General features: G+C 36.0%; 1 pseudogene; it reads left to right on the top strand.

The window, feature by feature from the left end:
• The first annotated feature begins 2,965 nt into the window (after positions 1–2,965).
• On the top strand, positions 2,966–3,656 carry LOC102423153 (annotated as a pseudogene).
• Positions 3,657–9,887: the final 6,231 nt, after the last annotated feature.

Below are 9,887 nucleotides of genomic sequence, written 5' to 3'. Positions count from 1 at the left end.
AGATTTTTACCTCTAGTCTTGTGTGAGAAAGCAGAAAGAAGTCAATAATTATAATGAGTCATGGAATTATGGTAGCATTTATAGGAGGATGGAGAAGGAAAATATAGAGATAACCTATATCATTGGAGAGAAGTGAGCACATGCTCCAGGAAGGTCACATAAAAGTAGGAGTTTTCAAAGAGGAGAACAAAAATAATATTCTAGGAAATAGAATAGTGTGAACAAAGGCACAAGAATATAGAAAGGCTGGGTACATTCCAGAAGGACAAATGTCTCCTACTTAACTCAATTGTATTGAAGGACATTCAGGAATTTTATTATACAAGATCCTGATTGGAAATATTGTTTTATTCTGAAAATGATTGGAAGCTAAGAAAGGATTGTAAGAGAGGCAATTGACAGATGTGCAGTTAAAAAAACAACACAGCCTCAATGAGCATGGTGGAAAAGGATAAGAATGAATTCAGAGTGCCCAGCTGAAAAGCTATTATATCCAGATTGGAAAATATATGGTCCTGGAATGGAGACTGGGTAAATATAGAAATAAATCAATATGAGGTATAAGTAAAATTGTGATCCAGTGGGCATTAGACATGAGAAGTATTGGAGGCCAGAAGTCAAGGATGTGCACTTCTCACCCTCTTGCCTGAGTGACTATACAAACAGGGGTATTGTTTATCAAAATGGAGAAGTCGAGATAAAATTGTAAATTTTAGGGAAAACGTAGCAATTAATTTAGGGGAACTATACTTGAAAATTTTGATGATTGTGAGCATTGGAATATAGTTTTGATAGAAGATAAGGATGTAGAGTCACTGGCATATGTTTGGGTGCTTATAAAATGCATAGACTGTGATTAGGAAGCTCACACAGCAACTCTAGACAGGGAACAGAAGAGCATCAGATATTGTTTCCTACAGGAAATCACACCATCATTTAAAGGTGGTAGCAGATAAAGAAGATGACAAAGAAGCAGCCTGAGAAGGCATGACAAGTTCGGTGGGAGAAAAGGATTAGGTCATCATAAGGAAGTCAAGAGAAGATGTGGTTTAGAGATATTTTCAGGAGTAAATTTTGCTGAGAAATTACATAAGGGTTGAAAAGTATCTATCACTGTTATAAATAAGAGTTCATTGGAAATCTTGCATTTATATAACTATTTGTATAGATGGACATCAAAAGGTGCTTATTTAATGAGAGGAAAAAGAAACATTTTAAGTTGCTATTTTACACATAAAAAACAAACTTATTCAATCATTAAATGTGAATATACAATTGCAGTGTAATGTCACAAATATCATAACACCTAGGATGTGAGCTACTATGCATAAGAGTGGGGAGGTATGCATATGTTTATGATATTCTTATGCTTAAAATCCTTCAAAGATTCTCTCTAAAGTCATTATATCTCATAAGACACACCAAGACCTTTATAATCTGTCCAGGACTTATAACTCCTTTTACCTTCTCTAATTTTTCCTCATGCTTCCCCAGCCCTGGGAGCAACAATCCACTTGCCATGTTAGGAACACATCATGTAATTTAAGGATTGATGTCTTTGCTTGTGTTTCCATATCTGCCTGGATCATTCTTCCCTATATTCTATGAATTCATCTCTCAAAGCTCAACCCAGATGTTACCTTCTCAATGATATCTAATCTATAGGCTTTATATTTAATCTATTTTTTCTTGGTGCTCATATACAAAATTATATCAATGCATATTTTGTCAATAGGCTATCACAGCATCAATCCTTCCATTGTGGATTATTCATAGACCCTGTTGATTCTGCATGTCAGCGGGAGAGAGAGAGAGAGAGAGAGAGAGAGAGAGTATTAGGTATATTAAAATTTATAAATCCCCTAGATGTATATGGAACACAAATTTATTTGTATCACTCTCTTTGTAAAACATTCACATCAATGTGAGTTTTATTTAAATTATCATCATTTAAGTTTAAAATAATTCTCCTGCTAAGGGACTTATTTATTTTTGCCTTGGATAATCATAGAAGCCTCAATACATCAGGGTTTCAATTTACGTGGGAAAATCTAAACTACTCATTTTCAATTACTATGATTCTAGCAATTCCCAAGTTGTAAATAGGCTATGTCTTCCAACTTAATTTGTGCTTGAGTTCATAACCCACTTTTCCATGCAAATAATTTAATAAATGCCTTTTTAGCTTCCTAAACTAACTCACCAATGCCTATGAATGACATTGTGTAAATATAAACTGTAGTTAACATTTATTGCTTCATAATATGCTACGTGCCCTACAAATATGAGCTACTTTAATCTTAATAACAATTATGTGGCATGAGTACTATTATTCCTATTTTATTGATGTATAATAAAAAATAGAGAGATAATCAACTTGTCCAAAAGGCACACAGCTTCTGAGATGTTGACCTGAAATTAAAATACTTGAATCTTATTTCAAAGCATATATTTTATGTCATTTAAAAAATTAATATAGATAGGTACAAAATTTAATATGCATAAGTACGCCTATGTTGCCTCATTCAGTTTCAATAATTCTCATCACATGACCAATATTGTTTCATCTATATCTCCACTAAACCACCCCTTCTACCCCCTCTGTATTAATTTGAAGCATTCTACACATCCTATAGTTGTATTTTAATATTTTATAATATCTCTAAAATATATTGGCTTTTTAAAAACATAGCTACAATACTGTTATGATACCTAAGTGAAAGTAAACAATGAATCCTTATTATCATCGTATGTCTAGTAATTATTTAAATGTCCCCAATTATCTCATACAGAATTCATAGATGTCTTGCTGAAATCAAGAGTCAAACAAGATCCACTTATTACATGTGGTTGATATATCTTTCAATGTCTACAACTACATATTACACATTTGCTTCTTCAGCCATTTAAAAACAACTGAGTTTAGCCCCGTGGTGGCCATGTGCAGTTGCTGTGTGCAGTGGACATGGTTGCTGCTGTGGGCGTGGGCCTGGAGAGGCAGCTCTCCAGGGAGCAGGGCATCACCCTGCTTGGGAGTGCCAAAATCGTGCCTGAGTTCTTCTTATTTTAGATCAGTGTGACATTTTTCCATCTGAAACTTTTGCTCAAGTGCAGAAATATGGACTCACCTTTCTTGTAACTACTGATTGTGAGCTCTTAAAATATCCAAGTAATGTGGTGGAACAACTAAAAGATTGCTTATTCAAGTGCTCAGTTCAGAAACTGGTTGTAGTCATCTTGAATACTGAACATGGCGAGGGCCTTGAAAGATGGCAGTTTGATATCGAGTATGACAAGGCTGCCAAAGATGACAGTCTTTTCTTCAGAAAAAATCTCAGAAAGCTAGCCAAGATGAAGTCTGCTGGGCAATCAGACAGAACAAAGCTACAGCGACATTCCTGCCACAGCTAAAACTTTCCTGTTCATTTGATCTGCTGATCTATCAGACAAAGATTTGGTTGTACCTGAAAAGTGAGAAGCGTCCGGTACCATAATTCATTACCAATTCTGAGCAAGCTTGTCCGTGTTCCTTCACTGTTACAATCCACAAAGTAAACAGTAAGGTGGCCAACAAAATCTTGTCCATGACTGGGGTTGGGACAAGAACAATACTGGAATTCACAAATGTGTGCTTCCTGAAACCAAGTCAGATATAGTTCATGTTTTATTTCACTGATTAATTTTTAGATGGGGAAAATGTAACACTCTATTTTAGTGAGTTGTGCATAATTGTTCCACCTTTTGATTCCTGTTTGACTTTTCATAGGGTTTATCATATTTTTTTTGCACATGGTTCAAAAGGGAACCAGCCGATCACATCAGCATTGCAATGTCAATTCTTTGGAAGATGGTAACTGAGGGTGGAAAACTTGTTTGCTATAGAGCTAAATGCCTTCCTGAATCAGAACTTTTGCTCAAGTAGCTTGACTCGGAACATAGGTAAATATGAAACGCAGTAAAACAAGTCTGAATATTCAGAATCTTTGTTTCGGTCCTAACATAACAGATACTACACAATAATAAAATATTGCTAGTAGGGCCTTTTGCCATTTATTTCATTTGTATAGTTTCCATATTGAAAAAAATCTCCAGTTATTTGATTTTGATGTATATACTTTACACTTGCAAAGCTATCACTATTTCTACTGTTTAAATTCTGGTGATATAGGATTCTTTAAAATGTCATTTTGTGTTTTATAAAATCAAGCTTTAAATGACAATAATAAACTTAAATGCTCATGTTAAAAAAAACAGCAACAATTGAGTTTAGCATCTACTTAGTAAACATGATTAGTTTGAGGAGGAATCCCCTTGATGCTGTTAATTATAATGCCTCACACCTGTGAAATACTTCATAAATTACAAAATTGACTTTAACATTGCCTCATACTTCAGAGATGACAGTCTCAGCATTCTAGTGGCCAATCTGTACAAACTGAATATCTGGTTAGATGACTATGGAATTGATTTAGGATTACAATTAGTATGTATAAATATGTAACAAAGATTGACAAATATTAAGCCTTTTTGTATTTTAATATTAAATTTTTAGCTTACTCAAGCCATGCTTTTCTTTATTTTTCTTCCCTGTATTCTTTCTATTCCCTTGGGCTCCATTTTACAACCTTCTTTTTCTGTCCTTTTTTTCTTACATCTCTCCTTGCATGCTTAATGTCTACTATTTGTCTTCTGCTTACCCATATAGTTTAGGGACCACTAGAATACTGATTTTGCCCCTATTTTTCCCTTCTTTATGAACTTTCTCTTTGTAATCTCTTCCATGACTATAGTTTCAGTTATCACTGCTATGTACAATATGCCTGTAGTAGATTGAATAATGGCCACATAAATATACAATGATCTAATCCTTAAAATATATGTTACTTTATTTGGGCAGTTCTCAACAAAGGCGAAAGCTAAATTTAATTATTTTCTTAAATTATGTCTGCAATAATAACTGAAGAAATAATTAGTGTTTTTTTTTCTTGTAAAGCAGATAGTTTATATTTTTTGTTAATGTGCCACCTTCCATCTCTTCATTTCATAGAACATTTCCACGTATATGAGGGTATGTTATAGATTTTTTTTCTGATTTCTGCACCTATAGTTTTGCCTTTTCTAGGATGTCCAGTAAATTGAACCATATAGTGTTGTTGGAGCCAGCAGCAAGAGCACCGCACAGCTCTGCTGGTCTGACTGGCTCTGAGTCCATGTATTCTTCTAAATTCTTCCATTTGACTACACCAGGGCTGGTTCCTGCTTGAACCCTGCCCACTGTACTAACTGTTGAGAACTTAGTCCAAGTTCCTCCTTTATCCTTTGCTTACTAGTAACAGCTGTTGGGCCGAGACCTTCTGCCTGGGGCTGGACCTCCTTGGATGCCGGTCTTAGATGGAGAAGCCATGGAGGTTGTGAATATATAAGAACTAGAGGCCCGGCCTGCACCCTCTCGCAATTCGGGACCACTGGCTCCTAACCACTCACCTGCCTGCCTGCCTCTTCACCCCTTAACCACTCTGCCTACCTGCCTGATGCCCCTAACTGCTTGCCTGCCTGTCTGATCACCCATAACTGTTATCCTGACTGCCTGATCACCCCTAACTGCCTCTGCCTGCCTGACTCATCACCCCTAAAGGCTTAGCTACCTGCCTCATCACCCCTAACTGCCTCTGCCTGCCTGCCTGATCACCCCTAACCACTCTGCCTGCCTGCCTGATTGCCCCTAACTGCTCACCTACCTGCCTGATCACCACTAACCACCTCTGCCTCAGCCCCTGGCGCCCAGCTTCATCCAGAAGGATGTTCGGAATGACGTCCGGAAGGTTGTTCGGCTGTCCGGTCTAATTAGCATACTATGCTTTTATTATTATAGATTATTATAGATGAGTCGTTATTGCTGAAGCCAGTGTCTGTATAGCCATAAGACAAGAATAGTCTTCACAGCAAAGTCCAAACAGGCATGCAGCCAGACATATCTTTCCCATAAGGCAGGATCAGTCTCTGTAACCACAGTTATTATCTGAGCAGCCACGTGTTGCCTCCTAGACTCACCACCTCACATTGTAGCGGTACCTGAGCTCTCCAGCTCAGCAGCTTCTCCTGTCTCTCCTGCCCAGCTGCTCTCTCTAGCAGACTTCTTCTTACTCCATCTTCAGCTGATGAGACTGGTCAGTAACCTACTTTTACACTATTTAGACAAAGAAGGCTTTGTGCCAATAGTTACTGAAGGGCACAGTGTACTGTGTCCTTGCAGCCACTCATGGTATCTTGGCCTGATTAGGATTTCCAGACTCAGAGTCCATGGACGTTCCGATTAGGCTCATGCCCAGAGTGGTCTGTGGCCATTCTGGCTTATTGATAACAAGGCCTCTGTGCTCCCATTAGCCTTGACCATCTGGGGACCCTGTCATGGTTCCCATGAGTGTATAGGAAGTTGCATCTGGCTTTTTTTCATTTAGTAAAATGCTTTTGAGACTTCCCCATGTTTTTGCATTTGTTAACAGTTATAAATGTACTACAGTTTCTTGATGGTTCATTCATAATATATGTGTAGATTGATTTGAATATTTGCGGTAAATATGAATAAAGCTGTTATAAACATTTATGTACAAGTCTTTGGGAGAGCATGAGTTTTCATTTCTCTTAAATTATAGCTAGGGGGAGGTTTACTGAGTTGTTGGGTAATCATATATATTGGAATTTATAAGGAACTATTACTTTTTTTCCAAAGTGGTTGTTACATTTTATATTTTCATATGAAATATCAAAAAGTGCAAGTAACTCTGCATCCTTGCCAGCACATAGCAGTGCCAATGCCAGTGCTAGTTTTGTTTTAGTCTTTGCCATTATAGTCCATATGTAATGGTATATCATTATGGGTTAATGAGGTATTAATCCACATATTAATTGTATATTTCATGAAATACATTGTTGTGCATTGTATTGTTTATGTAGGGATATTCATTCATTAATGTGAAAATTAATTTGTATTTTCTAATTGCTAATCATGTCAAACATCTATATATATAAAAGCCTAAGCAACCGTTCTACCATTCGACCAGTAGCTATGACATGCACTGACCACCAGAGGGCGGATCCTCAACGCACAGGCATGGAAACATGGAACAGGCTGATGAACCTCAGGGGGAAGGGAGGAGTGGGGAGGGCAGAAAGAGATTAACTAATGATCTTATATGCATACTAGAGGCCCAGTGCATGGATTCATGCACTGGTGAGGTCCCTCGGCCTGGCCTATGGGCACCGGGCCGAAACTGGCAGATCGACATCCCCCAAGGGGTCCTGGATTGCGAGAGGGCACAGGCGAGGCTGAGGGACCCCACTGGTGCACGAATTCATGCACTGGGCCTCTAGTTTGTTTATAAAATCATTTGCTCTCTACATATATTTAATGAAGTGTCTGCTCAAATCTCTTGTTGATTTAAAATCATTTTTCTATTATTATGTCTCAAATGTTATATATTTTGGACATAATTTTTAAATCAAATATATATTTTGGAAACAAATTCTTGCTGTCTGTATCTTGCCTTTCAATTCTCCTGACAGTGTTTTTTGAACAACAGATTTTAATTCTGACTGAAGTTCATTTAATGATTTTTTATTACATTATTAGTGTTTTTCTATATTCTAAGAAACATTTGCCTAACAAGTTCACAAAGGTTTGCTCCCCATGTTTTCTTCTAGAATTATAATAGTTTTAGGTCCATTATCTATTTATTTTTTTAAATATATATATATATATATATATATATATATATATATATATATATAATTGATTTCAGGGAGGAAGCGGGCGGAAGGAGAGATAGCAACATCAATAATGAGAATCATTGATTGGCTGCCTCCTGCACACCCCCTACTGTGGTTCAAGCCTGCAACCTAGGCATGTGCCCTTGACCAGAATCAAACCTGGGACCCTTCAGTCCACAGGCCAATGCTCTAGCCATTAAGCCAAACCAGCTACTAGGATTATTATCTATTTCTTGTATGTGGTATGATGTAAGGGATGCTCCAGCTTGTTTTTCATATTGATGCCTGAAAGTATTACTTGTATATTGAAAACATTCTCCATTAACTAGCCATAAACATGTGGTTCTTTTTTTTTTAACTCTCTACCAGGGGTCCTCAAACTTTTTAAACAGGGGGCCAGTTCACTGTCCCTCAGACCATTGGAGGGCCGGACTATAGTTTAAAAAAAACAAACTTGTCACCTGCTAAGCAACAGGCAGCGGCGGCAAAAACACCCGGTGGGCCGGATAAATGTTTTCGGCGGGCTGCATGTGGCCCGTGGGCTGTAGTTTGAGGACCCCTGCAGTCTATTCCATTTATTGATCTCTGTTTTAGCATATGTTACTCTATGTTGAATATTGTACTTTTTATAGAAAGTCTTGAAATTAGGTATTATGAGTACTCCAAATTTATTTCTCATTTTCAAAATTATGTGTTGGCTTGTCTATTTTTATGTTTTGTTTTGTGACATAAATTTTAGAATGATTTTCGCAATTGCTACAAAAAGGTTGTTAGAATTTGATTGAATCTATAGATCAAGTTGGAGATAATTAAAAATACTGTAAGAGAGAATTAGAAAAAAATCTTAAAAATATTGATTTTTGTGGCCATGAACAAGGTATATCTCACAAATTTATTTAGCTTTACTTTTTTTCTCACCTCACTATTTTATCATTTTAAACATACACATTTTGCATATATTTTGTAAGATTTATCCCAAAGTATTTCATGTGTTTTGGTGTTGCTATATATCGTGCCATTTTAGATTTCACACACACACAGTTCAGCTGCATCCTAAGTCCACAAAAGAGAATACATACCAAAAAAGAAAACAACAGCAACTATGAATGTATAGCTTACCTGGTTTGTTTTTATTTTTAGGATCAGGATAACAATTTCTTACTATTTTTTAGATCATAACTTGAGACTAATATATCACTTGAATTTTATGTCAACATGTGAAAACTGAGGATTATGAGTTTATGTTTTGCCACCTAACAAATTCCTCATGTCTTGTTTATCTAACATTGGATTTCTGACTTGTAGTAAAATCTGACAATAAGCACTCACTAATAAGTTTTATTAATGCTGTTTCTGGCAAAAAGAGAAAGCTACTGAGAAGGGAAAAAAATAAAAACCTGGTAACTACAAGGTTTGTTTTATCACACAATCGATTCTGAGTATATATTGTATTTTGTCTGTTTCATGTTGTATTTTTATCTTTTTTGTGTTAGTCTTTATATTAAATGTCATCAATATCAGTATTTAATATACTGGTTTACTAATTATAAGTTCACTGAAGGCAATTTTACCAATGAGGACTTAAAAGCATCAGTGTTATTGCTAAAATTCAGCATATGATATTCAAATTAAAAGAATTCAGGTTAGCAAGTGAGATTCTACATTTGCTAATAATAGGATTGCACAATATCCTGTTTATAAATAGCTATTGAAAGGAAACAGTGAAGGAACTTCTATATTGAGTGAATTTAACTTTTCTTTGAAGTTGTTGAGCATTCATTTATTTTACTACTTGCTGAAATTTATCATTTTGCAGTTTTTTTAAAAATTTACCATATTCAGTAATTTGTATTATTATACTGTGTATATATCAAGACAATTAATTATAGGATTCCATAATAAATCATCTCAGAATCAGCCCCAGAATTATTAAAGCATTTTTAATGATATGGCTGGTTTAGGAAGAAAAATGATAAAATACTAACAGTGCTAACTTCACGGTCTTGCTGGATTGCTGCTATATTCTTAGATTCAAGTTAAAATGATCAAAAGAAATCACTAGGACATTCTGCTCCTATAGGGCACAATGCTCGCAATGGGAAACCTCCTTTTCTTTTCTA

Source organism: Myotis lucifugus, unplaced genomic scaffold, assembly GCF_000147115.1.
Source record: "Myotis lucifugus unplaced genomic scaffold, Myoluc2.0 scaffold_696, whole genome shotgun sequence".
In the NCBI taxonomy this organism is placed as follows: domain Eukaryota; kingdom Metazoa; phylum Chordata; class Mammalia; order Chiroptera; family Vespertilionidae; genus Myotis; species Myotis lucifugus.
Note: the sequence above shows the minus strand (reverse complement) of the source record. Positions and strands in the feature narration are given on the sequence as shown.